General features: G+C 55.5%; 1 protein-coding gene across 4 annotated transcripts in view; it reads left to right on the forward strand.

Moving 5' to 3' along the window:
* The window catches only part of ZMIZ1 (zinc finger MIZ-type containing 1), a 231216-nt gene that overhangs the window by 52870 nt on the left and 151814 nt on the right, over positions 1-26532 (forward strand). Inside the window, exon 3 of one of the 4 annotated variants that reach the window (XM_033129777.1) lies at positions 13486-13576. The exons of the other annotated variants lie outside the window; for them this stretch is intronic. The gene's annotated coding sequence lies outside the window, so the exon portion shown is untranslated. The remainder of the gene's footprint in view (positions 1-13485; positions 13577-26532) is intronic. 4 annotated transcript variants of the gene reach the window in all.

Consider the following 26532-nt stretch of genomic DNA (forward strand, 5'->3'; position numbering starts at 1 on the left):
GAGACCTGCAGGGGTGGTGGAGACCCGGGGCGTGTAGTGTTTGCAGAAAGGCAGGACTGACCCCTGAGGGGCAGAGTCCGCAGAGGGTAGGGTCAGGGAAGTTCTGGGAGTCTTTGGAGACCCACGGAGACCGGAACTGAGGACTATGTAGAGAGCCCTCCGACCCGACTCTGTTAAGCCTTGTTTGTATTCCACCTCCTGTAATCACCACCTCCTGCCATCACCACCTCCTGCCAAGCCTGCTACCATTAGGGCTTCTCCTCTTATGTGTTTACCCCAAGGGCCCCTTGAGGCCTGGAGGTTGCAGGCCTGAGGCCACAGCAGAGAGAAGGCTCTTGAGTCAGGGCCCAATTTGAAAGATGACATGATGCAAGAGGGTGGGGAAGGAAAGTGGACTCGGGAAACCGGGGGCCATCCATTTCCCGCCTCAGCCCCCTTCACCGAGCCACAGCCAGTTGCCCAGCTGTCTACAGTCTGGGAGGGGCATGGATGGCCCCTGGTTTCCCAAGGGGATCTGCGATATGTAGGACAAGTGTCTAGCTGTTCCAAGTAGAGGGCAGGGAGGGCTTCCTGGAGGAGGTGGAGCTCCCGCTGGTCCCTGAAGAATGAATGTGACTTTGAACTGAAAACTTTCCAAGCAAAGGGACCATCTTGGGCAAGGCCCAGAGGCAAGCGTACTTGGGCAGATCAGTGAGGCTGAGACTGCGCAGTGAAAGAAATGAGGTTGGAGATGCCCCCTAGAGGCCAGATAGCAGAAGGAGGAGGAAGTATGCACTTGGCTTCTAATTTGCTAAATGTCCCTGAGCAGATCAGAGCTGTACTTCTGTGCCTCAGTTTCCCTGGGATCTCTGGAGCTTCAGGCACCTGGGAGCCACAGCAGGGCAGTGCCTCAGTGGAAAGTTGTCTTTGGAAAGGGTGTGAGTGGGTGCCAGGGTCCTGGGCTCACCCCCAGAGTGGGGCAGCTGGCCCAGGATGCTGCTGCTGGACACAGGGCTTCTCTCTGGCTGGGGAGAGTTGACCTCAAACTCCGAAGGTCTTCCAGGAGTCTCCCCAACCAGGACTCAGGACGGGGCGGGGGGTCAGGACCCAGGATGGGGGGGGCGGTCAGGTCCCCTGGGGCAGACCTACCTATGGGTTATGGTTCTAGCTCCCAGGTAGACCCCCGATCTGAGAGTATAGGGTGGGCTTCCCCTTTTCCTTCCTGCTTCTGGAGAAGTGGGGGGTAGGTAGTGCTCCCCAAGGCTGTGGGTGGGCTCAGAGTCCCACAGAGAAGAGGTGACCCTTTGAGCCCTGCATGTAATACCAGTCCTGTGGTCTGCTTTGGGCCCCGTGGGTGCCTGGCGCCCCTCTGGGTGTCGGCCTTCTCTGGGCTTAGCCAGGTGGTGTTCCCTGTGCCTCCACTGACCTGCAGTGGCCTCTCTGTCACCCTCTCCTATCAGCAGAGTGGCATGGCAGCCACAGGCTCTTGGACTCTCAGTACCCATGATTGTGCAAGTCCCTCCAGTTTGCACAGCACCAGCTCAGGCCCTGTTAGCTGGGGGCTGGCCTGGGTTCCCGCACAGGAAGCCCAGACTTCTTTTCTGGAATAATACATAGCAGTCTCCCTGCAGCAGGAAGGGCAAGCCACCCCCATGCAGTGCCTCCGCATGTCTCTGGCTCCTGTCACCCTCATACTGTCAGGGAGGGTTAGCAGGGGCCCATTTTCTAGACGGGGAACTAGAGTCAGTGAAGAGAGGCGTGAGACTTGGCCAGGGTCACACAGCGAAGCCAGGACTCAAGCCCAGTATTCTAGGTGGCCGGTCAAGCTCCTTTTGAGACGGAGCCAGTGTTTCCTGCTCAGGGCACCAAGGCAGATGGAGAGGGCCAGAGCTTGAGAAGAGGAGGTAGAGGAAAAGAGCCCTATGGGGCGAGGAGCCCAAGTCCAGAGGCCCCAGTCACTGTCTCTTCTCCTTGGCTCCAGCTACTTTAATTAGCTGGGTCGGCCAGTGATACTGACATTTACCTGGTGGGGAGAAGGCCCTCCTCCCTCTTGAATCAAGATGCTAAAAATAACCAGGCCCAGCTTCCCAGGGCCCCTGCCCAGCCAGCACCTGCCTGCCTGTCTTGGCGACCTTTTTCCTGGGTGCTGGAAGCTAATTGCTTTGTGAGTAGTTTCTTGTACTGAGGACTTCCCAGGGGTTGGAGCAGCGATGGCATAGTATGCTTGACTCCTGAGACTGACGAGGGGTTCCCGCAAGGCCTACCTGCCCTCCCAGGTATTGGGGTGATGGGTTCCTGCCTGAACCCCAGCACCCACTCTCTTTTCTCCCTGGGTGCAATGTGCTGCTGGGCTAGCCACCCTACCCCTAGGTGCTTAGGCTCATCCCTTGAGCTACTAGAGTTTTTCCTGGGCTACCTGGACTTGAAAGGGGGAAAGAAGACTGTGCCCCTCACCCCCAGAGTTACCTTGAGTCCTGTACCATGCCCCACACAGATGTAAAGTTGTGGGCCCCTGCCCTCGTGCTGCGTGTAAATCCTGTTAACAAGCAGCCAAGAGGAGCCCAGACTTTGGAGTTAGATATGTTTAAGTCCGGCTGTGTGACCTTAGCACATCTCTGAGCCTCTGTATTCTCATCTCTGAAATGGGAAGCATAATTGACCTGGTAGTGTTGTTGCAGAAAGCACTGGATCCAGAGAGCTGAGCCCCTGGGGTGGTGAGAGGCATGAGTGCCTCGGGGGCTTTCTTTTCTCTTGCTGTGTAAATAGACCTTGGAAGCCTAATCCATTGCGTTGATATGTTCGGTCCAGGAGGGGTAGGTCTTGAAGACCCAGGCAGAGGACTGGGGACTCGGTCTTCCTAAAAACAGGGGCCCCCTGCCCGTTCCCATGTACCTCCAGGGTGGGCTGAGCCCCTGTGTTTGCCCAGTTCTTGCCCTGGGTCATTGTGACCAGAATTGTGTTCACATTGGCCTACATGCCCCTGGCTGTGGGATCAGCCCCGTGAAATTGGAAGTAGTTTCTGAACTTGCCCACTGTGAGAAGCGGGATCGGTGGCTCATGCCCTCCATGCCTTGGTTTCCCCATGTGAAAATGGGGATAAGAATGGCCCGACCCCATAAGCATTGTGAGATTAAATTAGCAACATACATACAGTGCTTCGCATGGGGTCTGGCACAGAGCAAGCGCTCGGGGCAGGTCAGCTAGTCCTCGTAGCCGTCGGTGGCAGTAACAGCGGCCACCTGCCGTTTGTTGAATGATTAGTATCAGACGCTGTGTCAGATGCTAAGTACTTTTCATACATCATTTCATCTTCATGACAACCATACGCAAGGTCCTCCTATAAGTTCTATGTTCCAGATGGGGAAACCAAGGCACAGAGGGTCACACTCAGTCTGAATGTGGTAGAGCCGAAAACCAGAACTCAGGCTCAGCCCTGCCGGGGTGACCCGCCATGCGGGTTTGCCTGGGACCGTCCTGGTTTTAGCACTGAAAGTTCCCCATCCTGGAAGCCTCTCAGTTCCAGACCTTCCAGGACAGTTGACACGCTGTCCCCATCCGAGCCCTCCACTCTTAAGCCCACGGGCCCCCCGACCCCCTCCTGGACTGCGGGGCTGACAGGTGCACTCTGGGCTGTGCCCACGCCCACACCTTTGAGATCCCTCTTCCAGCCCCGTCTTCCTTGCCCACCCTTGAGGCCTGGCTTTAGTATCCCCACCCAGCTTCTCTTCACTCTCCCCTCTGCCGGCTGGAGGGGCGTGGGTCATCGTGCCTGGTGGGTCCTGGGCTGCCCCTCATTAGCCCTCAGTCTCCCCGTTTGTGCCTCTGCTCCTGGCTCTCTAGAGACTCTCTAGAAAAGTCTTTCTTAAAAGAGGGAAGGCGGAGTGAGCCTCCGCCCCCAGCCCTGACCCAGGCAGCCGGGAGAGATTGCACTGGCCCTTCCGGTGCATTGATGGAGAGCACTGCTGACAAAGGAGAAAGGTCAGCAGGGGGACAGAGTGGACTTGGTGGCGGCTTGCTGGCCATCAGTGCCCTCCCCCAAGTCAGGGCTTCCTGGGGGGAGGGGCCCATTGCTCCTTGGGGTCCTGGCCAATTTATATTGACTCAGTCAGCGGTCAGCAGAACTGCTGGGGAGACCCCTGAGTTGCCCTTGACGCCTCCATCTCCCTCACCCCCACATCTGACGGTCGGTTCAAGCCTCTGAACCATCTCTGGCTCTGTGTCCCCCTTGCACCCACACCCTCTGCTGGCATTCAGGTCTCACCCTCTTCTTGCCTCTCAGTGACTGAATCCTTCCCAGTCCTCTGTTGCCCTCCCAGCTCCCCACTGTCACCAGAAATAAAGTCCAAATTCTGAGGCTGACATTAAGGCCCGCTTGAGCTCAGTGAGGCTGCCCAAAGCTGCCAGTCCTCCCCCAGGACCCCAGTCTGTCATCCCCACACTCAGACAAGGGCTGAGCCTCTCCTGGCCCTCTCTCCCTGCCTGGGCATCTCTTTCCCCCAGACATGCTTTTCAAGGACCTGCCCCACTGCCTTCCTCACCTGGGCTGCAGCATCAAGCCCACTGTGACCAGAATTCCAGTCTGAGCACTGCCACTCCATGTATTTCCTCAGACTCCTCCTTGAACTGCCCGGTGCATTTCCCAGCCCCCAGAGGGGCGGCAGGAGCTACCTGCCTCTCCAGCTAACAGGGAGGCCAAGCCCCCATGAGGGCAGGAGACGCAGTGGTTAGTGCACAGGCACTGGGGTTTGACCCTAGCTTCATCACTTATTAGCTGTGTGACATCAGGCAATCACTTAACCTCTCTGAGCCTCAGTGGTGTCATTTGTGAAATGGGGGTAATAATAGTCCCTTCTTCACAGGATGGTGAGATTCAATGAAATGGCACATGTTAATTGTTCCCAGGGTCCTTGAACATTTTAAGCATCAATAAAGTCAGCTATCATCATCATTGTAAGGGCAGTCGGGTACCATATCCATGAAATAACGGCCCTTTCCTCCAGATGGGCACCTCCTAGTTCTTTGGACCCTCCACTTCTGTCCCCTCACTGTCCCCCTCTTTGTCCTTTTTCCTGTCCCAGCACTCCTCTCCCACATTTCCTAAAAGCCCCAGAAGGCCAGCCCTCCCTGGCCTCCTGTTGTCACCTGCATACCTGCTTTACCCACCCCACCCCCACAGAATGCCTTCAGAGCTGGGGCCAGGATTTATTGTTTCTCCCACAGCCCCTCAAGGTGCTTGGAGCACAGTGGGCGCCTAGTAAGAGTTTGCTGGCTTGCACCAATGTCCATCGTGCCAAAGTCACCTCCAAGGACAACACAGCAATGACCAGGTGGGCCTGTGGGCCAATCTGCAGGCTGTTGAGCGGAATTTCTGAGAGCAGGTCTGAGCCACCTCGCACATGCCCACTCTGGCGTCCTCAGTGCCGGGTTTTGGGAGAGGTGGGGTAGGGCTGGAGGGGGCAGCGCTGAGGTTGGGCCTCCCTGTAGGAAGGTTTTTCAAGCCTGGTTCCTCTCCTGTCCTCTGAACTGTGGTGCCCTGTTTTGTTTGCGCAGGTCCTTTCCCTACCCCCACGTTCCTCTGTTAAATTGTGTTATTATATTTAAACAAATCAATTGCATTGCAGAGTTTTTCCTGTCCTAATGATGAGTTTGCAGCACAAATGCCATTGATTTCTCACAGCCCTGAAAACCAGTTGATGAATAGCACCGGGCTTGTCTTTGGAGAGGCACTTAGAGCAGTTCTGCGCAGCCCCTCTGCCCCTGCTTGCACTGTCCCCCGTCACTGCCCACCCCCACCCCACATGTCACTGCTGCCTGCAATGGAGCTGAGGCAGTGTGACAAAGGGAGACCCCCAGTGCCCGCCAAGGGTGGAATGTCTTCGCAAGGGGCCTCAGCCTCTTGTGCTGGTGAAACAATCATAGTGGAGATTTTTATTGATTTTGGCCAAAGGCAGAAGCACAACTTACAGAGCAGAGAGAAGTGGTACGGTGTGATCTTTGTCTTCCTTACAAGTTCAGAGCATGGTCCAGAGAGTGACGGCAGAGAACAGCTCAGATTTCTACACCTTGAAGGGGCTGCGTGGTTCCAGAGGTTAGAGAGCTGTCCACACTGGGGAATGGGAAACTTCCCTTTGTGAAATCCTTTGGAACCTCCACGTTCAAAGTCCTGGCTAAACTGCCAGGCAGGGCTTTGCCTTTCAGATCTCTGCCGGGAGCAAGGGCTTGTTTGAGCTTTCTAATGACTCGAGGGCTTGGGTGGGCAGGTATTACTGTTCCCAATTTAGAGACAGGCAGCCTGAGTCCAGGGCAGTCACGGGATGGGGGAAGGGCTGCTGGTTGTCCGAGACCAGGATTGCTCCAGGCCGAGTGCAGCCTCGGTGCTCCCATCTCTCTCCTGCCAGGGTACTGACAGGGGAGTTTCCTCTTCCTACCAGCCCTTCTGCTGCCCCTTTACCCATCACTGAGCTTTCTGTCTGTTGAGCCCAGGTTGTCACGTGGAAAGAGCTAAGTGCTCATCACCCGGGGGTGTCAGTTCAGCTGCTCGCAGGAGCCTGTGAATTGGGCTGGGGTAAGGCCGGACAGTGTGGCGGGGACTGTGGCAAACTGGACAGCACCCTCCTGGCCTAAACCCTTAAAAGTCACAGGGGTTTTAACAACCCCAGACCCTTAAAGCGAGAGGGCGTGGGGATGGGACTGTGGGCCTCTCACCCATTCTAATTCAGGCCTTTGTTTGGGGGACCAGAATGTGTGGCCTGGAGTTGGGAGTGGCTCTTCAAGGTCACTGCACAAGGCAGTGGTGGCACTGGGGGCCTGAGGGAGGGGTGGGGCCTCTCGGGCAGAGCGGCCTCCCCTTCCCCCAGGCTTGCCGAGGCCTCCCCAACAGTCAGGGTTGGGGCCAGAGTAAGAGGCGGGAGACTGGCCCCTCACTCAGGAGACCCAAGAGTGGCCCCGCGTGTCCCCCCTTCCCTTCGCCCTCAGAGCAGTCACCCTCCCTCCCTCCCCCGCAGACAAACCTCCTGTCCCTCGTAATCAGGTTAGCCTCCTGCTCCACGCTTGCGCTGCTGAGCTGGACCAGCTGCCTCTAATGGCCTGTCGACCTGGCCCTCTCCCTGGCTCTGGGCGTGGGGGAGGGGAAGCTAAGAAGAGAACTACGAGTGGGAAGGGTGCCCTACTCCCTCAATGCAGACCTTTCCACGGCTTCTAGGATCCAGTCTATACCCTTCGCTTGGCATCCAGGATCCGCTGCAATGAGGCCCTGCTTATTTCTCCAGCCTCCATGCCCCTGATGCACTTTCCTGCAGTCACAGGATGCTCTTTGCTACCTCCTTGCCTTTGCACATGTAGGGCCTTTTGCTACCTCCCACCTTCTCAGAAAACCCCTACGCATCCTCCAAAACCCAACTCTTGTCTCTCCTCGGGGTGCATCCTCTCAGGACTCCTGCCTCAGTGCTCCCACTAGGTGCTCCACTGGTCTGGATCTTAATCTCATTGTGTTTGGGTAAATTGTTCCTAAACCTGGTTCCCCTTGACTTCTTGGAGGAAAGGGAGAACATTCTAGAAGAATATGCCTCCGGGTGCAGCACAGAAAAGTGCTCGGTGAAGAAACAGGGCCAGCAAAGAAGAGAGAAGTGGGGACCAGGAGAGGGAAAGAGAAAGACAGGAGTGCACGGAACAGCTGATCCCAGCCTCTCCACACCACTCCAGCCTACTTCCTGCCAGGCAGGCCATTCTCAGCGACACATGCGGGGCCTGAAATAGACACATGGGGGCCTTGATGGTGCACTTCACCTCCCAACGCTAAGCACCTCCCCATTCCTTGGGCACTGGAGCTCCCTCTCAGACCCTGCATCTGAGACCTCTCCCCAAGCGGTGCCCAGGCCTCACCCCTCTGTTCTTGCTAACTTTGTTTTATAAATAAACTATATAAATAGGCTCCTCTGATTCCCTCGGAGCACAGTGTTGAAGGCGTAGGGCTCTGCTGCAGGCATAATTGTACTACCCGAATCCATCAGCTGCCTAATTACCATTCATTTTGCATTTATTTCTGCTAATTAAAAAGAGAGAAACTCCTAACAACTTTTACGTAAATACTATATTTGTTCTGTGTTAAGATGGGATGCTAATTTGCTGGTGATTAGCTAATTATCTAACTTTGTAGCTGTCACATAGGATGGCCTTGTGGGGAGCCTCCGCACCCCAGACACCACTGGAGGTCCCCAGTCAGGTGTTAGAGGAATGGGTCATGTGTGGTTAGAGTGTCTGTCTGAGGCCCAAGGGTCACCAGGAGCACTGTATGTACCTCGTTAGGGTTGGGGGACCGCAGTCGGACTGAGAGCTAGGAGGAACCTTTGGCTCATTCTGTACAAATGGAGAAACTGAGGTTCAGAAAGGTGCAGCGTCCCCCAGTAAGACAGTGGTGGAGACAGAACCCTGACGCAGTGTTTGGGCTCCGCCTCCAGTGCTCGTCCCACGGTATAGACCTATTGTCAGGAGGAATTTGCAGGGCGATGGCTTCCTCTGCAGCTGGAGAAATATCTGGACCAAACTCTAGCCCACGTAGAGGAAAGAAATAGCCTCGTCTGAGCCCATGGCATAAACCAGACCCTCTTGTACCCTTCCGGAAACCTCCATCTCCTCCCACTTCCCCACCCAGCGAAGGGCTGGGCTCCCACCGCCCCTGGCCACACTTCCCGAGGCTAGCCCCCTCAGCCAGCCCCCTCAGCCTCGGCCAGCCTCCCCAGTACCGGCCTGCGCCCAGCCCAGGGCCTCTCACACTGCGGACTGTCAGGACATGTGCAAGGTGTGAATTTCAAATCTTAATACTATGTACTATTTTCACGTGAGTTAGAAAAAAATATTAATATAGCAAACCCTTGATTTCACAGATGATATTGCTTTGGTTAAGTAAAAAGAAAGTGATTGGTTCAAAGTGATTTAAATAACAATACATCAATAATTTAGATGGCGCTTGGACGCTTAAAGTATCTAGTAACTGAAGTTGGGGACACACTCGGGGAAGGTATGACAACACCAGGCTAGGAGGCCAGGCGGATGAGGGCAGGGTCAGCAGCAGGGACCTGAGGGCAGGGTTGGCCAGTCCCTGGCCTGCAGGACGTCACTGCCCCACCGCATGCTGAGCCCGACAGTGCCCCTGGCTCATGGCCTTCTCTCCCCAGCCCTGCAGTCAGTAGGAATTAGCCCGCCACAGAGTAATCAAACAGAGACAGTTTAAACAGGACTCTGTTTCAGGGAAGTCAGGCTCTGCTCCATCTCACCCCAAGTGACCAGCTGCAGATGAGTGACTTCATGGGGACTCTTTGGCTGGACAGACACCCCCGGCATTGGTGGTTGAGACCCTGACTGACCCTTTGCTCCATTTTTTTCTAGATAATCTGAAAATGGCCAGTTCTAGATGTAAAGGGAGAATGGCTTCGACTAGGCCAGCTGTCATCTGGGTGGCCAGAGTGGGCAGGGCCAGGGTTGCACGGCCTATTGGAAATCCCAGAGGCCAGGGTTCCGGTGCTGGCTGTGCTTTCTGAGCCTCAGTCTCCTCCTCTGTAAGTGGGAGGCCTTTGTGCTTTGCTCCCAGGGTTGCTGGAATGAGCCTGAGAGCCATGTGCAAAGTGCCCCTCAGAGAAGCGCTCAGTGCAGCTGGTGGTAAGCCCGATTACCCGCCCAGGGCCCCCCTCGGCCATCCACCCGCCGCCATCGTGTCTGTGCTGGGTGACCCCACTGCCGCCAGAGATCTCCTGCTCATCTGCCCTTTTATCACCCTGCACACAATCAGGGGAAGCCTGGAAGGCCGCTGGGGCCAGACAGATGGAAAACAAAGAGAGAGAACAAAGGCACTGCTCTGAGGAGGCCAAAAGGCAGGGTGCCTCCTCCCTCTGCCGCCTGGCCAGCCTGTCCCACCAGTGCCAGGCCTTGGCCACCCCCAGGCTGCCCCAGGCTGCCCCACCCCTATAGAGACTAGCCTCAGACCTCTCGCTGGGTGAGCCTTGGCCAATCGCTTCTCCAACGCACCCTTTCCTTATCTGTAAGATGAGGGAGTTGGGCAGCATGCTACGTGAGCTTCAGCAAACCGCACGCCTTCCCCCCCCCCAGAGGTTCCTTTGGTGCTGGCCCAACCCTTCTCTAGGACACCCACCCCCCAGCCCCAGAAACCAACTTGGATGCCCACTTCTGCCCATAGAGAGGATCCAGCATGCCCTGGGTAGAGTGAGGCAAGCAGGAGGCAGTTTACAGCCAAGATCTTGGTGCTGGGTGCGTAAGCATTTATGTGGAATGAATGAATGGTTTAATCAGAAGGGGACTTAACTCAGTGCCGGCCCTTGGTGGCTGCTGCTGTTGGAGCCTCTGAGGGAGGGGAAACTCGGCCCCCCAAAGCAGTAGCAAAGAGCAGTGGTTGAGGGCTCAGAACAGCTTCAAGGCCAGGCTATCTGGGTTCTCTCCTAGCCGTGTGACCTTGGACTGCTTTCGTCCCCTTTCTGTGGCTGGGTTCCTATTTGTTAAAATGGGTATAGAACCTACCTCATAGATTATGGTGAGATTAAACGAGTTAATTCACGTAACATACTTCAAACGGGACCAGATAAATGTCCATTCACGTTGGGTACTATTACTATCTTCTGTTTCGTCACTATTATTGATTAGAGGTAGATGTGCTGGGACGTCCGTTTCAGCCTCCGAGTCCCTGCCCTGCATCTCAAGGGCGAAGGTAGGAGTTTTGCTGGCAGCTAGGTGGGGAGGGCGCCAGGTTGCTTCCAGGGGCACTTCTGTGTAACCATTTCTGGTGACTGTTTAAAGGGGCCTGACTTCCTAAGGCTCTAGGAATTTGTTGTCATTTCTTTTCTCGTTCTAAATATGTATTTGTAGTTTTACATATATTTCTAAAGAGAACCTCCAAAATAGTGTAAGCCTCAGGCCCTGCCAACCTGGACCACCCTTTGCTTATTTCTGTTACCCTTATTGGATTTCCAGGGCTGGCCCTGCCTGCCCCTGGGCTGCCCCCGCAGGAGGACGGCCTGGGCCTCGGGGCTGGAGGGACCTAACTTCTCTCCCTGTAGACAGCTGGGTTATGTGCAGGCCTGCCTCTGAACACCCCACACTTCAGTCCATACCCCACACCCCAGGTTGGGGGAGCCCTGAAGAGGGCAGGCAGGAAAGTGCGACCCTCATCGTAGGTCTCCTGAAGGAGACCCCAGACGTACAGGGGTCTCTGACCCTGTGCTATAGTCTGGAACCCTGACCCTTCCCTCTCCCCCCTCCCCCCACCCTGGGTGTGCCCTAGTGGGCAGGCATAAGGGACTGTTGGGGCCGTGGGAAGCAGGTTGCTGAGTTGGAACAGTTGCCCCTGAGCTGTCACCAGGGTGGCTGGCTATGTGCCAAGCCGCAGGTTTAGTGCTGTGTAGAAGCCCAGGATGGCCCCTGCCCTCAGAGCTCTTGAGGTATCTGGAACCACAAGATTCACACCTGGAAAGGCAAGGAGTGGGCAGGGAGTAGTGGTATTCGGCCCCTTTAAGGCTTTGGTGTATCAGAGAGAGGAGTCAAGAGAGCCCAGAGGTCGTGAGGGCCGGACACGGGGCGGGCCTCCTGGAGGTCGGGCTCCGGCCTGGGGAGGCCTCTGGAGGAGTGGGAGACTTGGGCCCTGGTGCCTCCGCTGGCAGCAGGGCCTCTTCCCCCGGGCTCTGACAGGGACATTTATAACTCACAGCTGTGCCGTCCTGGGCCCAACGGACTGTGGTAAACCGATCTGGCTTCAGGAAGTCGCGTCCTGAGGCCACTCCCCACCCCGACCCCACACTCTCCTTCACCTCCTGACACCACATCCTGTTCTCCGCAGGAGGAGCAGGCAGCTAGGGCATGGGGCCAGGGGCCCAGCCGGGGTCTCCAATCCGTGGGCAGAGCGGTAGAAATTAGAGAGGCTCAGTGAGGCCTGAGAGCTGCGAGGAGGGCTGGGATCACCAGGGACGGCCCCTCAAGACACACACAGGGAGACCCGGGCCACCACGAGAGCCCGCAGGAGTCGAGGACCAAGAGCTCAGATTGTGACAGGGGTGCATTCTGTGCTTCCAAATCTAACTAAGATGGGGTTACACTCCTAGCCCCTGCTGACCAACTCCAGCCCAGGGGAGCTCAATGGAAACGGCAGACAGGAGCCAGGGGCTTCAGGGAAGGCTGGGGAAAGATGCCGTTTTGGACGCTGGGCCTCTGCATAGCCCGCAGCCCTACATCGGGACACCCTATGCTGGGACCAAATTCCTCACAAGGCCTTGTGCCCACTTGCCTAGATTCTCAAAGCAGAGTTCACGTTTGGGGAAAAGAATGGTGTCTCCCGGTGCTGGCACGATAGGACAGTATCAGAAGCACCTAGTATAGTACTCCATGACTCGGACCCCTGACCTCCCTCGGCCTCAGTCGCTGATTCTCAGGTCCTGTGAACCAACCGATCCTCCCCATAGGACTGTCTTTCTCCTTTCATACACGAAGAGGAGACTGAGTTTGCCAAAGCTTGGCCTACGACGTAACTCTGGTAACCTGTGACAAGATTCTAGACTTAGTACCTGAAAGAACATACATTTTTGTTTCCTTGGCTATATATTTATTAGGAATGTATAACTAGCATATCAAACCAATTATTTCGTGGGTATGGTTGCTTTGGACAAGGCCAGATTTATTGAAGCTAAAAAAAAAGTGAGTTCAAGTAAAGATAAATATTAGTTAAGTCGTCGTACAGATGGGATTCAGCTAGGACCAAGATTCATAAAGGGTACAGGAGAAGACCTGAAGTTTGGGGAACGCAAAATAAATAATCACCAGGGCTCTTCTCTGCTTTAAACTCTGTTTCTGTACCTCCTCCATCATTTTTAAGCAAAACGTCCAGGCCTACATGCAGGAGAGGACATGGGGAATACAAGCTGGTTTTCCCCAGGAGGTGCACACACATAAAATGGCTCCAAATGTTGGTCAGAGGTCTGGTGAGCAATTCATAATGAGGAAAGAATTCAGGCAGGGGTCAAAGAGTGGCTTTGGAAGTGGCTGCCGGCCGGCCGTGTTAGATAATTCCCGGGAACGAGGCGCAGCACAGAGAGTAGAACATGGCAGGGGCTCGTAGACCCGGCTAAAAATACCCAGACAGCTTCTCCCTGTGCCCCCCCCCCCCCCCCCCCGCCCAACCCGTGTGTGGGCCGCACAGGAAGACCATGGCTTTTGCTTTTCTCACCAGGAAGAAAAAGACAACACAAAGCCCCTGAGCCCCAGAAGAAACAAAACTTAGATACATTAAAAAAATGTTAAGAATCTTACTAGGAGGAGTTGGCTCACTTGTTGGAGGCCAGCAGGCTGCGGAGACAGCCGGCTCTGATAAATCAGGCATCCCAGGGCGTGCTTAAGTGGCCCGAGAGGCCACTGAGATTAGCCCGGCGGTAGGGGACAGAGGTGGGAGGGAGTGGACTGCTGTCTGCGTCCCTGGCCACTCACACACGTCCACCTCTCTCCCTGTGTACCCAGGACGAGGAGGAGGTTGTTGGTGTCAGCCCGATGCTGCAAGGGGTGTGAGCAAAGAGCTGTCGTCTGTCACTCAGCTGCCAGGCCTAGAAAGGTAACACCAGACCCTTCCTGACTCAGGCTGCAGGCCTTCTCTGCAACTCCTTGTATGTGTCCAGCACAGAGGCTTCTGGGCTTCAGTTTGTCCATCTCTAAAATGGGTCTCCCACTCATCCAATTCTCGAGGATTCTGTGAATCTTTTAGGCCTGACCGCTATTTGAAATTAAGCCATCTTAGTAGTAGCCTGGCCCAGTTTGAACGTTGGGGGCATAGCCAGGGCTCCTAGTCCTTGTGGGTATAGCATTAAGGCCACAAAGCCAGCAGGGCCAGTCGAGGCTTGAGAAGAGATTTTCTAAGGTGCTCTTGGCCAGAGAGGTGTTTCACTAGAGATGTGGCTATGGCAGTATTTGTAACTCCAAAGTAATCTCCTTGGCAGCTCTGCGCAAGAATTATTATCTGCATTTTTAGACCACGAGACCAAGGCACAGGAAAATTAATGGGCTTGCCAGGGGTCCACAACAAGCTCTGGCCACATCAGAGCAGCTTGGCTGTATCCTATTTGCCGTATCAGCCTCTACACTTTTACTACACTACATTGGTCTGGCCTGTCCTCCCCAGACTAGTCCAGCTATTGATCCAAAGCAACGACCAGTCTTTTATTATGTGCCTGTGGTGGGGTCCATCCATCCATCCATCATTCATCTATTCCCCTATCCATTTGTCCACCCTCCCATCCAACCATTCTCCTATCCAGCCACCCTTCCATCTATCTATCCATCCATCTTCCCACCCAACCATCCTTTCATTCACTCCCCCGTCCATCTACTCATCTACCCATCCACCCATTCTTCCAATCATCTATGTACTCATTAATTCACACATCAGACACTCACTGCTCTTACAGCAGGCCAGGCCTCCTGCACTCTGGGCTAAGCTGTGAAGATGGATCAGATCCAGTCCTGCCCTGAGATGGTGCAGTCTGCAATGGAGGCAGACACATGATCCCAGAGCCAGGCCAAATTCCATAAATTCAGTGCTCAAGTCTTGTGTAGTGCCTGTGACTGCATGGGAAGCGGGGGGGAGCCGTGTGCTGGCTCTGCAGCCAGGCATTCAGGGAAGGCTTCCCAGGGGAAGTGGCATTGTTCGTTTAGTCATGCCCCAAATGTTTATTGAGAAAGTCTCTGTGCTAGGAACTACGTGATGTTTTGGAAACACAGCAGGGAGTAAAACTGACAAAACGTCCTTTCCTCATGGCGCTTACATTCTCATGACGAGACACAGACAATAAATACCCAAAATGTGATATACCGTATTTTGCCGGGTATATAATGCGCTCCTGTGTGTAACACGCACCCATGTTTTTGGCCCAAACTTTCAGGGAAATGAAATTAGCACTACCCATGTATAATGTGCATCCTTATTTTTCCCTCCCAATCTTGGGCAAAAAAGTGCACATAATACACAGTAAAATACAGTATGTCAGATGATGCTTTTAAGAAGGGAAGTTAGCCCAGTAAAGGATCAGAATCCACAGGGTGGGGTAAAGCATTCTTTGACAAAGGGTGCTCAAGAAAGGCCTCTGACGAGGTGACATTTGAACAGAGACCTGAATGCACGGGGCCAGTAAACTGGGGTACTTGGCACGTTCGAGGAAGTAGCAGGGAAGGCATGCGGCTGAAATGAAATGAGAGGTAAGAGGAGAAGGCAGAGAGATCCTGGGTGACCCATTCCTGTAAATGGGCAGGAGTGGAGCCAGGAGATGGCCGGGGAGCTGTGGGCCACATCCAGGCGGGGCCGTGGTGGCTTGCACTCGGGCTAGTAAGGGAGGAGATGGGAAGCCATCGAAACCGGAATCTATTTTAAAGACCTTGCGCACAAGCTTGCGGGTGGATTAGAGGTGGAGGATGAGAGAAGAGGGGGAGAGTCAAGGGAGACTCTTGAGTTTGGGACAGGTAGTCATTTCCTCAGCCAGGGATGGTGGCCGGGGAGCGCTGACGGAGCCCAGGAGGTGTATTTAGAGAAGTTAAATTTGAGACGGCTTTCAGACATCCAAGTAGAAAGACTGAGGAGGCAGTGGGATAGATGAGTCTGGGAGGCGGGATGCTTCCCGACGGGAGATACAGACGTGGAAGTGGTCATGTGTAGATGGTGTTACAAACCATGAGGTCACCCGGGATCCAGTGGAGATACAGCGGATCAGCCCCCTTACTCTGAGTCACTGGGCACCCAGCCCTCAGGGGGGGGAGGTGGGGTGGGGGCAGCAAGCAGACGGAGCGAGTGCAGCCAGCGAAGGAGGAGAACCGAGGTAGCGGGCTCTTCATGGATGAGGAACGTTTTGCTGGCAAAGAGAGGCAAGGACATGTCAGGCGGAAGGAACAGCATAACAAAGGCACAGAGGCCCCTATAATTGAGCCATGTGTGGAAAGAGATGGGAGGGATGGAGGCAGGAAGGGCCAGACCAGCTTCCCTGTCCACACCTGGCCACACAGGGGCCAGGGCTCATGGGTGTCTGGCAGGGCTGTGCGGGAGCCTGTGTCCGGGACCCTCCCTATCACCCTGGCCGGCACTCCCTGCTCTTAGCTGAGGCTCTTGCCCTGATGTCTGCATACTTTGCACTTTCTTTTATGAAGCTTCACCTACTTCTTCTGACCTTCCATCTCCCCTCTGGGGGGCTCCTGGGCCCCTGAGAGCTTCTTCCCCTTGACTGGAACACTTGTCTGAAAGCACAGGGCTCAAGGTGGTAGCTGCCTGCGGTGGGGAAGAGCACCCAGCAGCTTCCTATTGAATCTCTAAGCACTGCCTGGATCCTTGATCTTAAAAGAAACTGTAGAAACTTTGCTGGACTATGAGTGTGTGTCAGAGCTGTCCTCTAGCACTCAACATTTAGAGCAAACTCACCAGTTATAGCAGCTGAACTCACTGCTTTTAGTTGGCAAGCGTGTGCGTGATTAGGGGGCCAGGGTGTGGGGGGAGGCATCCACCTTTGTGCACCATGGTGTTTTGCACTCAGCTCTCAGCTCTCAGCTCTCAGTGGAGTGAATGGCCACAGCTCGGTCAGCAGAAAGGAGGCGCTGTCACCCACCAAGCCCTGAGGCTGGGCAGATGCTCACCATGGTGCTGGAGGTGGGGTAGGAGGTGTCGGAAGAGCATGCAGCCCACCAGGAGTCTGCAGCGGCACAGTCCATCCCAACTGCCCAAGCAAAAGCAGCCAGATGTGGCTGGGATATATCAAAGGCTCAGGAGACTTCTCCACCCTGAGAATAGGATGGAGTCCAGCAGGGACATGTTGACCGCCCCTCACCACCAGTCCCTTGGGAAATGCACCTCTGACTCTGTATGGGCGGCTGGGGGAGCCATGGGAAGCTACCTCCGTGATGCATGGGTCTAAGGCAGGTCGGTGGCAGGAGGCCATGGGTAATCTAGTTAGTGTGCCAGGCAGATGGACAAGTAATCCTTGCCTTAGACTCACTTTTCTTTAAGCCTGTCCCCACTCAACCTCTCCCTAAATCCTCCCACTGCCTGGGTGACGGCAGGCAGGAGTGGACTTATCCCCATTGAACAGATGGGTAAATCAAGGCTGGAGAGGAAGAAGCTTGCATGATGCCACAGCTAATGAATGACAGGGTGGAGCTGTGAACCTGATTGGTCTGAATCCCAAGCACTCTTACTGCTGTCCTCTACCATCTCCCAGGCTCTTCTACAGTATCCAGACTTGTAGGCACCTTCTTGTAAACCCATCTTTCCAACGTCCTCATTTTGTAGCTAAGGAAACAGAAAAGGTGAGACACTTGCCCATGGCCACACAGCACGTCGAGGGCAGAACCTATACCAGGATCTGACCTGGCCCACTGTGTCCACCTACACCCATCCTCATCATCAGGCACGAGGATCCCATCCTGGACCCTGCCCACTTCCTCTTGGAGCACCCACTGCCTTCTGTTCTCCCACAGCCTTTGGCACTGGCTCAGGTTGAAGGCACCAAGTTCCTCACCAGAAGGCTCCATTGTGCCTATTGTTTAAATATAGATTACTAATGAAATGGCTTTTCATTGCCTTCCCAGTGAATAGTTTTCATGTAAAGTTAATTTGCAGTGTTATGTAAATTCTGTTTAACTTCAATCAAGTTTCTAATTATGTTTTTACCGCTGTAATTCCCATTTGATTTGTCATCTCCTGTTAGGTGTTTAATGTTCAGTGGGCGGGTATGCTTTCCCTCTCCTCTGTCTTGGTTTTCCAAGGCCCTCTCCCTTCCTGACCCCCGTACCTTTCTCCTTTACTACTGCTTCCTCCATCCTCTGCCCCTTCCCTGTGGGTCATTTCCCACCTCCTTTCTTTTCTTCCTTCCTTCCTTTCTTCTTCTTCCCTTCTTTCAGCTGCTCCTTCTTCCCCTGTTTGCCTCTGCTCTTTCTGGCTTTGTTTTTTCCCCTCCCTCTCCTCCTCTCCCTCCCTCCTTCCTGCCCTGTTTCCCAGTGTATGTCTCCCATCTTCCTTTTCTCTCTTTTTTTCACTTTCCTCCTGTTTTTTCTGTGTCTCTCTACCCTCTCCCACCCCACCCTAGATTTCTCTCTCTGTCCTTATTTGTACTCCGTGGTCTTCCCTTCCCCACGTTTTCTTCCCCCTCATTTCTCTACCTCTTCCTCTTCCACCTTAGAGACTTCACAGAGGCTACCTGCAGGGGCTGCTCCGTGTGCCTGGTACAGACAGAGGATGAGAGGTGGGGCTGGCTGGGTATGCATCTCTGGAGGACCAGGGCCTGGCCGCCGACACCTGGTCACGAGCTCTGTAGACGAGGGGCCTACCCCTGCGCTGGGGGCCTGCCCCGCTACGGTGGAAACTGGTTAAGAACACGGACGCGAGAGGTGGACTCTGGGTACAGATCCTGGTCCATCTCTTACTAACTGTAAAAAGCAGTGACAACATTACCATAGGGTCGTGATGAGGATTTAATGAGATAACATATGAAGAAGGGCTGAGCAGGTGGCCTAGTGGAAATGCGTTTTTATTCAAGAACTCTTAGCCATGCTCCTTCATTTCTTTGTGGATTTCCTGAGGTGCCTCTACAGTGGATTGCTGTACTGCTTGGGGTCCTAGGGGTCAGGCCGGTGGCCAGAGCAGAATGGAAGCCAGCTACAGACTCTGGCAGAGCTGTGGTCCCCCTGGAGCCCGGGTACCCTACCTATCAAGAGATAGGACCTCCTTCTCCCTTAGTGGGCTGGTCTCAGGGCTATGATGACAGGCCTGCCATTCTAGGTGAGCATCTGAGGCACAGACCCCCAAAGCTAAAAGAATCCTTAACACCTCGGCCCACAGACCTTTCCCAAACAACAGACCAAAGGCAGAGCTGCTCCTGCCAAGTTGGACTAGACACCCCCTTCCCCACCCTTTCTTGTGCCCTGTACGCCCCCAGGGCTGGGCCGTGGAGTCCAGCTGCAAAACCGCTGCTCAGGGTACAAGGCCCTGACAGGTCTGCCTCTGCCTCACTCAGAGTCTCCTCCCTGAGCCTCTTCTCCCCTCCTGCCCCACATCCACGCTCTGGGCTCTGGGATTCTCCCTGCTGCAAAGTGTTTGCTCGGAGCGGCTGGGCAGCCGCAGTTTTCCAGCAGGCATCTGCCCTCTGGGTTGGGTGAGCAGAAGGAAATCACCAGACAGAGGGTCAGGAGGCAAGTGCCCCTCCCCCTTGCCCTCCCTTCTCTCCCCACTCCACTCGCTTCCCATCCAGCATGTCCCTAGCGCGTCCAGGAAGCAGAAAACAAGTGTTTGGAGAAGGCATTCTTCTGGGTGAGGAAAGGCAGGCCCGTCACTTGTCCTTCAGAGACACGAAACTTGAGCTGGCCTGGTCCCTCCCCTGCTGGGCCACATGACCACCTGACCTGCTGAGAGTGGCTGCTGTGTGTGTGTGTGTGTGTGTGTGTGTATCTGTGTGTGTCCCTGGTCTAGGAAATCTTAGCCAGTCACATGGACTCTTTCCCTGTTTGTCTAAGTAAGCAGTTTGGGCCGGCTGCAGCCAGGCAGCTGAGACATGGAGCCAGGGGAGGGAGCCACACTGGCGTGGGCGGTGAACATAAAGATCAACAGGGACAGAGCGCTATCCTGCTGTGGGTCCTGCAGTTCTGGGGCCTCTGTATTTGGTGTGAGGAAGCCTGGCCTGGGAATGGCCGTGCTCTGATCCCCTGCCCTCCCTGGACCTCCCCACCTTTGTCTGTCAAGAAAAGGTACTGGGTTTGCCAACCACAGAGAACCCTCCCAGCCCTGAAACAGACAGGATAGGCATCCTCTATCTAGGAGGAGCTCGAAGAGGTAGAGCCCTGGCCAGGGAGAGGCTCACCTGTGGACATGCCACTATCTGTCGTGTCCCCTCAACAGGAGAGCCCAAGCGAAGTCTTACCACACGCATCCAGCCGGCCCCTGATTCATTCAACAGGTTTAGCATCTACTGTGTGCCAGGACCGGGGCTGGGCAGGGGAGTAGAGTTGCCAGAACACAGACCTTGCATAACCTCTGTGGAACCCCTGTACCTGTGACATAACTTGCTCGTGTTGAATGAGCAGGGCCATTTTTCATAAAGACCCTGGGCTGTCGTCACGAGTCAGCCATGTCCACCACCACCACCACCACTGCCGCCACCACCGCTGTTCCAGGAGGGTGAAACCCCAGAGCTGGGCAGGGGACAGAGGCAAAGTGAGATGTCACTGAGTCCCTTGTGGACTGAGCAGAGAGGTGGGAGCCGGTTACTTGTCCTTCCATAGTTGATGTGGGCAGAGTGCAGAGGCCGGGAGCCCTAGACACCTGGGGGCCTTCTCCAAGCCTTCCTGGGCAGCAGAGCCCCAGGGGAAATGGACCTCCTTGGGCCTGTCTCTGGGTTTACCTGGCCTGCGCGGTGTGGCTCAGCGATAGAGAGCACAGTGCCCCTGGGGCCTAGAGAAAGACGAGGGCTGTGGTGACCTCAGGGAGCCCTGCTTCTGAGAGCCCAATTGCGTTTACGTGTCTGTTTGTCCCCCTTTCTCTCTGCTTCTGCCCTCCCTCCATCTTTGATAAACATTTCCTGGAAGCCATGTCTGTGGCAGGCCTATGCTCCGTAAAAGAAAGACACCTCCCTAGCCCAGGAGATGCTGACTGCCATGCCATGCCAGCCTCAAGCACCATCTCAAGGTGAGGCTAAGGTGAGGCCAGGAGAGAGGCAGCCACTGCGTGGGGAGCAAGGGTGCAGTGGACCCCATCGGCTGCCCTGCGTTCCGGGGAAGCTTAGGCGTTCTTTTCCCCAGATAGCCTGATGGCTGAGCACACCAGTCGCCCAGCATGAGGGGCACAGAGCGCTGGCATCAGGGCCACACAGAACGTTGAAGTATCTTGTCTCTCTTGTGATAGGATTTGGGGGTGTTCAACCTGGAAGGGTCCCATGGGCTCATGAGCTCAAGACTGTTACAGCTGGGAAACTCCTTACAGAAAAGTGATGGAGGTAGGTTGGCCAGTGGCTAAGCTGGTGACACCGGCTGGCCGTCCTGTCACCCTGACTAAATGTGGATTCTGGGCTAGGATAGCTATAAAGCCACTAGGCTAGAGTCCCAGAATGCCACCTAGGCCTGTGTGTCCCTAACCTTGGCTTGCATGCCTCTAAGGTCAGGAGGCTCACTATTGCACACGATTGTCTTAGAAACTCTTCCTGGTAACTTGTGCCCTGGCCGCCCACCAGGGCTGAAGTTTGGCTTCTGTCTTCCACTTTCTTCACCTCAGGCCCACAGACCTTGGGCCTTTAGCCTCCCTGACTGAGTCCCTTTCAAGATTTGCTTCCTCCAGGCAGAGCTTCAACCTGGATCCGCAGACACCCCCCGATTAGGGCCTGTTTGATTGGAGTGGTACGGATAGGTGTCCTGTGCTACACAGCCCCACCTTCCCAGCGTGACCCCCTGGGGCCATGGGCGACTGCTGTGGATTTAGCTGATGGTCTTCATGGGGAGGTCCCCAAGCTGCCTGTGGTGGAGGCAGGAGACCTGGATCCCAGCTCTGTCCCTGTCCCTGGGGTGATCTCAGGCAAGGCCTGCTCATTCAGCCCCAAACCACCTCCCATCTGGGCTCCTCCCCAACACTGAGCTATGAGAGGTTTTTGTCCATGGTAGACCTGCCCGCAGCTGCAAGAGTCCTCCTTTTTCTGGCCTGTTTGCTTTCTGAGGTGCCTGTTTGCTGAGCAGCCCTGAGAGAGCCCTGGGCTGCCAAGGCCTCCCATAGCCTATGCCCTGGGAAATCAGGAGGGGGAGAAGCTGAGGGCCTCTGTGCAAACCTCTCCCCTTCACTGGGCCAGGCCACCAACCTCTCCACTCCCAGCACACCCCACTGGTGGACAGGTGAGCCCCCAGCTCCTGAGGCACAGATAATGGATTGGAGATAATTACCTGGAGACCATGGGTGGCCCCATAGCCTCTGGGCCAAGCTCCCATCTCGCCCAGGCTCCTGGTGCTTTAAGGATCCAGGAATTCAAAGCTGGGGTGGGATGAAGGGGTCGTGCCTATGGTGTGACATCACGTTGTCTCCGCGTTGGGGCTGCCCTGCCCAGCTAGGATGCCACACCTCTAGGAAGTGCCACACTGCCCCTCATCTTTGACCATCTTTGACCACTAGGAAGTTCTACCTTTGAGGCCTGAAATGTGTCCCACTTCAGCTTCTGCCCTTGTCCTGGTCAGTTCGGCATGGCTCAGAAATGATACTGCCCCTCTGCCGAGTGGGGGAAGACGGTGATCTGATCCCCAGGGAGGGGTTGACCCCTGCTCCATTCTGTCTGAAGTTGTGAGCTCGTAGAGAAAAATTCCCAGTGATACTTGAGTCGAGACCTCTTACTGGAAAACAAATAGCCAAAGGTCTAGAGGTCAGAGGCCAAAGGCCACTGAGCAGGCTGGGCCAGGCTGTCCACTGCTGCTCCAGAAGACTTCGGTGCTTCTGAGGAGGTCTCCATGGGGACCTTCCTCTCTCCTGGGCTGGGTGGGGCCTGTGGGACAGGAAGCCAGGGCGGGTCTGGAGGATGGGACTCAGGGTGGCCTGGGTTTGAGCCAGGGATGAGGTGAAACCCAATGCTGGCCTGGCCTCAGGGCCACAGCCAACACAGGTCACTTGGCCTCAGTGAGTGGACACCGCCCCCACAACAGGAAACCCTGCCCAGGCACCCCCATGTCCCACCCCATGTTCCTGAGGGTGGCGCTTCTATTTCCCGTGGGAGTTGCTGCCAGGAATCATGCCCTCTTGAGAGAGGAAGCTGGACCTGAGTTCTGGGCTGCCCTGCCTCTGACCTGTTCTGACCCCCTCCAGTCGGTGGAAGCTCTGGGCCCACACCCATCCCTCATCCCACAGAAGCTGATGAATTATCTTCTCCCAGACAGTTACCTTTAGGGGCCTGGAAGCCCAGGGTCTGGGGCTTTGGTCTGGGATCCGCTACCAGCTTGCTGGTGCCCTTGGGCCAGTCACTCAACCACTCTAGGCCTCACCTGTAGGAAGAAAGAGGAGAGGAAGAAGCTCTGCCCAGCTGTGAGTATCCCATGAGATAAAGAGTGTGGGGGTAGGGTGATTTTATACCCTATAAGGACAGCCATGTTTGAGATGAACTGCTCAGACCCCCCAGCCGTATCCCAGACGGCTCTGTCTCCAGCCCAGCCAAGAGCGCTTTGTTTATGATGACCCCCAAGCAGGGAGGGAGACATGGGTGGCTGCCAGTGTCCCCATAGGGGATGGGTGATGCTGGCGTGGCCCATCTCTGGGTCATCCCATTCGTGACAACACAGGGGCACAGCTGGGCGTCTGCCTAGGAAAGAGCCCTCCCTTCTCTTTCCCTCCTCCCTCCTCCCTCCTCCCTCCTTCCTCCTCCCAGGAGCTGGGAGGTAGAACGTTCGAGATCCCTCTGCTCTATTCAGGCAGGTGGGCCAGGTTAGTGGCCTGTGGGCCTGAAACCAGGAGGGGGCAATGCCGAGGGGCAGGCTCTCCCACCACGGTCTCCCTCCCGGTAGGCGCTCTGAGGCATTGGGTTTTCTTTTGGTTTTGGCGTTGAGCCTAAGTTGCAGCGAGGAACAGGGTAATGATCGTAAGAGCTCCAAATGCTTCCATAGCGTCCTGTGAAGCTTCTGCTCTACTACGTTGTCTGCAGAAGTGCATGGTCACCACCAGCAACTCTGTGAGGTCCCTATTCCTGTTGTCACTCTTTCCAGAGGAGGAACGGAGGCACGTTGAGGCACGGAGAGGTAAATCGATCTGCTCAAGGTGGTTACACTGAGTTTTGCACTGCGCCGCTGGCCCCAGAGGCAGTGCTCCAGCCCCCCACCCTGCCTGGACACCTCCCCCAGCCCAAACCCAGCTCAGTAGCAGCAGGGGTTGCAGCCCAGGGTATTAACTATTTCCCACAGGGGGCCGAAGTGACGCTGAGGCGAGAAGACCCAAGTCACCAGGACATTGGATAGGTTAATACAAACTCAGGGCCATCCTGAGCTTGCGGACCAGCTGAAAGCTTGTCAGCAACAAGGGAGACCTTAGGTCCCAGCAGCCCAAGTTCCTCCCTGTGCTGTGGTGGCAGCTCAGCCTCCCGGTGCCTTGGACACATCAGCCCTTTGGGCCTCAGCTTCTGCATCTGTCATATGGACCTTTCAAAGCCCATGTCATAAGAATCCGTGAGGAATCCTTGAGATTCTGGAAACACAGTATCTGACCCCCTGTGGCCCCTCATGGGTATTAATTTCCTTCCCAGTGGGTCAGGCCACAGGGACGGAGGCATTCCTGGCAGCAGGGTTAACATGAGCAAGGGTGCAGAGGTCGAAGCTCAGACGTGTAGGGAAAGGTTACAGGTTGGAGTTGGGCTGGGGCTTTGAATATGAGGCTGAAGAGTTAAAATTGGGCCTCACAGACTGTGGGAGCCATTGAAGGTTCTTGGACGGAGGAGTAATGCATTCTCAGGGAGAGGAACTGGCGGCAGGGAAGCCTGGCACACTCATCCAGGTGTCGGGCCCGGATTCAAGAGGAGTCACGTGGCTAAGAAAGTTGGCCCTGCTGGGTCAGTGCTAGCCGGGCTGGGCAGGCCTCGCTTTTCCTGCTGTAGACTGGGGGTCCACAGGGTGAAGAGCTCACACAGGCTGGGAGTGTTCGGGCCCTGCAGGGAGGGGCAGGGGTCAGCATTCATGCCGCTTCCTCTGCGTGTCCCAGAGTCGCCCCTGCTCGAGGTTGTCTGGGTTTCCCACCCAGCCCTGGGTGCGGTCCCAATGCTTCTTCCTCCCTCTGTGGCTTTCTGGTCCTAAATGGGAGGCAACTCCCGAGGCTGCAGTGGGGTGTGAGCCAGGGTGGGGACATTGGCGGTGGGTGGAGTCACGGGATGGGTGGCCATGAGTCAGGAATTACTGGGCCTGTGTGTCATCTGGCTGCATGCTGTTCTGGTCGGCCTCAGCTCTCCACCCACATCTGCGCCTGTGGGCTGCTCGCTGGGGTGACCGTGCTTTGTTTCCAAGAGCTTAAAGACACAGAAGTCAAAGGACTGGAGACTTTAGGCATGTCCCCTCCCTCTAGGAGTTAGTTTCCATACTGAAGAGTGAGAGTGGACTTGGCCAGGGCTTCTCAGCCCTTGCTGCACCTGGTTAGCTAGGGCAGCTTTGACAGGGAGCCCACCCAGACTGGTTAAATCAGATCCCAGAGACAGGGCCTGCAGTCCGGTGAGAAACCTCTGGTCTGGATGACCTCGAAGGGGCTGCTTTCTGTACACCCCCGCTCCCACCCAGGAGGCAGGGCTGTGGACCAGCACATGGATACTGGAGCCCAGGGCCTGTACTCAGTCCAGCTCTGCCACTTCCTAACAGTGGCCAAGTGACTTCATGTCTCTGGGTCTCAGTTTCCTCATCTATAAAATGGGGGTAATATTACTACTTTATAGAACTGCTATGGAGACTAAGTAGCTTAACTATATAAAGTGTCTGTTAGAGCCAGGCCTGGTGTGGATGTGGTAAGCCCTGTGCAAGTGTCAGCTGCTGTGTTCTCTGATCTAAATGTTTCCATACCACGCCTCCCATGACTGGTCATTTATTCATTCAACAAACATTCTGGGGGCTCATACCTGCAAGCCCTGTGCTAGGTGCTATTGGCAATGGGCAGATAGATATCCATCAGGGGGCTGGTCTCGACCCCCCCTTTAGCCCAGCAGGGGTGCATTCCCCGCAGACAGGCTCTGTCAGTCCCCAGGAATGATGGTCAGGTGTGAGGGAGCTCCCCCGAGAATCTCGCTGAGTGGGTTGGCTGAGGGAACACCTTTTTCAGAAAACCCAGGGAAAACCCAGACTAAAGGGACAAAGAGGGGCACCCTCAGCTGGTCCTCACAGCCTTGGCTGAGAAGCACGTGGGGAAGTCCCCAGTACCTCTGGCGGGGGCCCTGGGACACACTCTTGGTATGTGATGGCTCAGACAGGGCGGGGCCCTGGGGCTGCCCAGCAAGGCAGGAGGTGCCAAGGCCAACAGTGTGTGGAACAGAACAAGGGACCTCCTCAGAGCCCATCACCAGGCGTGGCCATGTCTTCCCTCTCCTAGAGTTCTTCTAGCAACTTAGAGATTAGGCAGGCATCATTCGTCCCACTTTACAGACAGAGCCATGGAGTCTTCAGGTGGTAGGCTGTCACCTGCCCAGGTCAGGGAGGGTGAGAGGCAAAGGTAGAACTAGAACCTACCTCCATGTAAGCAACATCTGGTGGGAACAGTCGAGCTTCCCAGGGCGATTACATTGGTGGAGCGCCTTGGGACAGGTGGCAGTATGAGGATTTACACATCCTGCAGTCCCCTTCTTCCCCGGCTTTCCCACCAGATACCCTGTAGCCACCACTGGGCTATCCTTGGGGGGAAGACTGGCTTCCCTACAAACAGCAAGGATTCCTGTGGCCTTGCTCCTCCAAGGGCCGGGTGTTGGTCCACACACTTGCCCCAGTTAGACATTCTCCCTCCCCGTTGCACTATTGAGTAAACTGAGGCAAGGGGAGGCACAGGGACTTGGTGAAGGCCATGTGGCTTAC

Source organism: Rhinolophus ferrumequinum, chromosome 16, assembly GCF_004115265.2.
Source record: "Rhinolophus ferrumequinum isolate MPI-CBG mRhiFer1 chromosome 16, mRhiFer1_v1.p, whole genome shotgun sequence".
Taxonomy (NCBI): Eukaryota; Metazoa; Chordata; class Mammalia; order Chiroptera; family Rhinolophidae; genus Rhinolophus; species Rhinolophus ferrumequinum.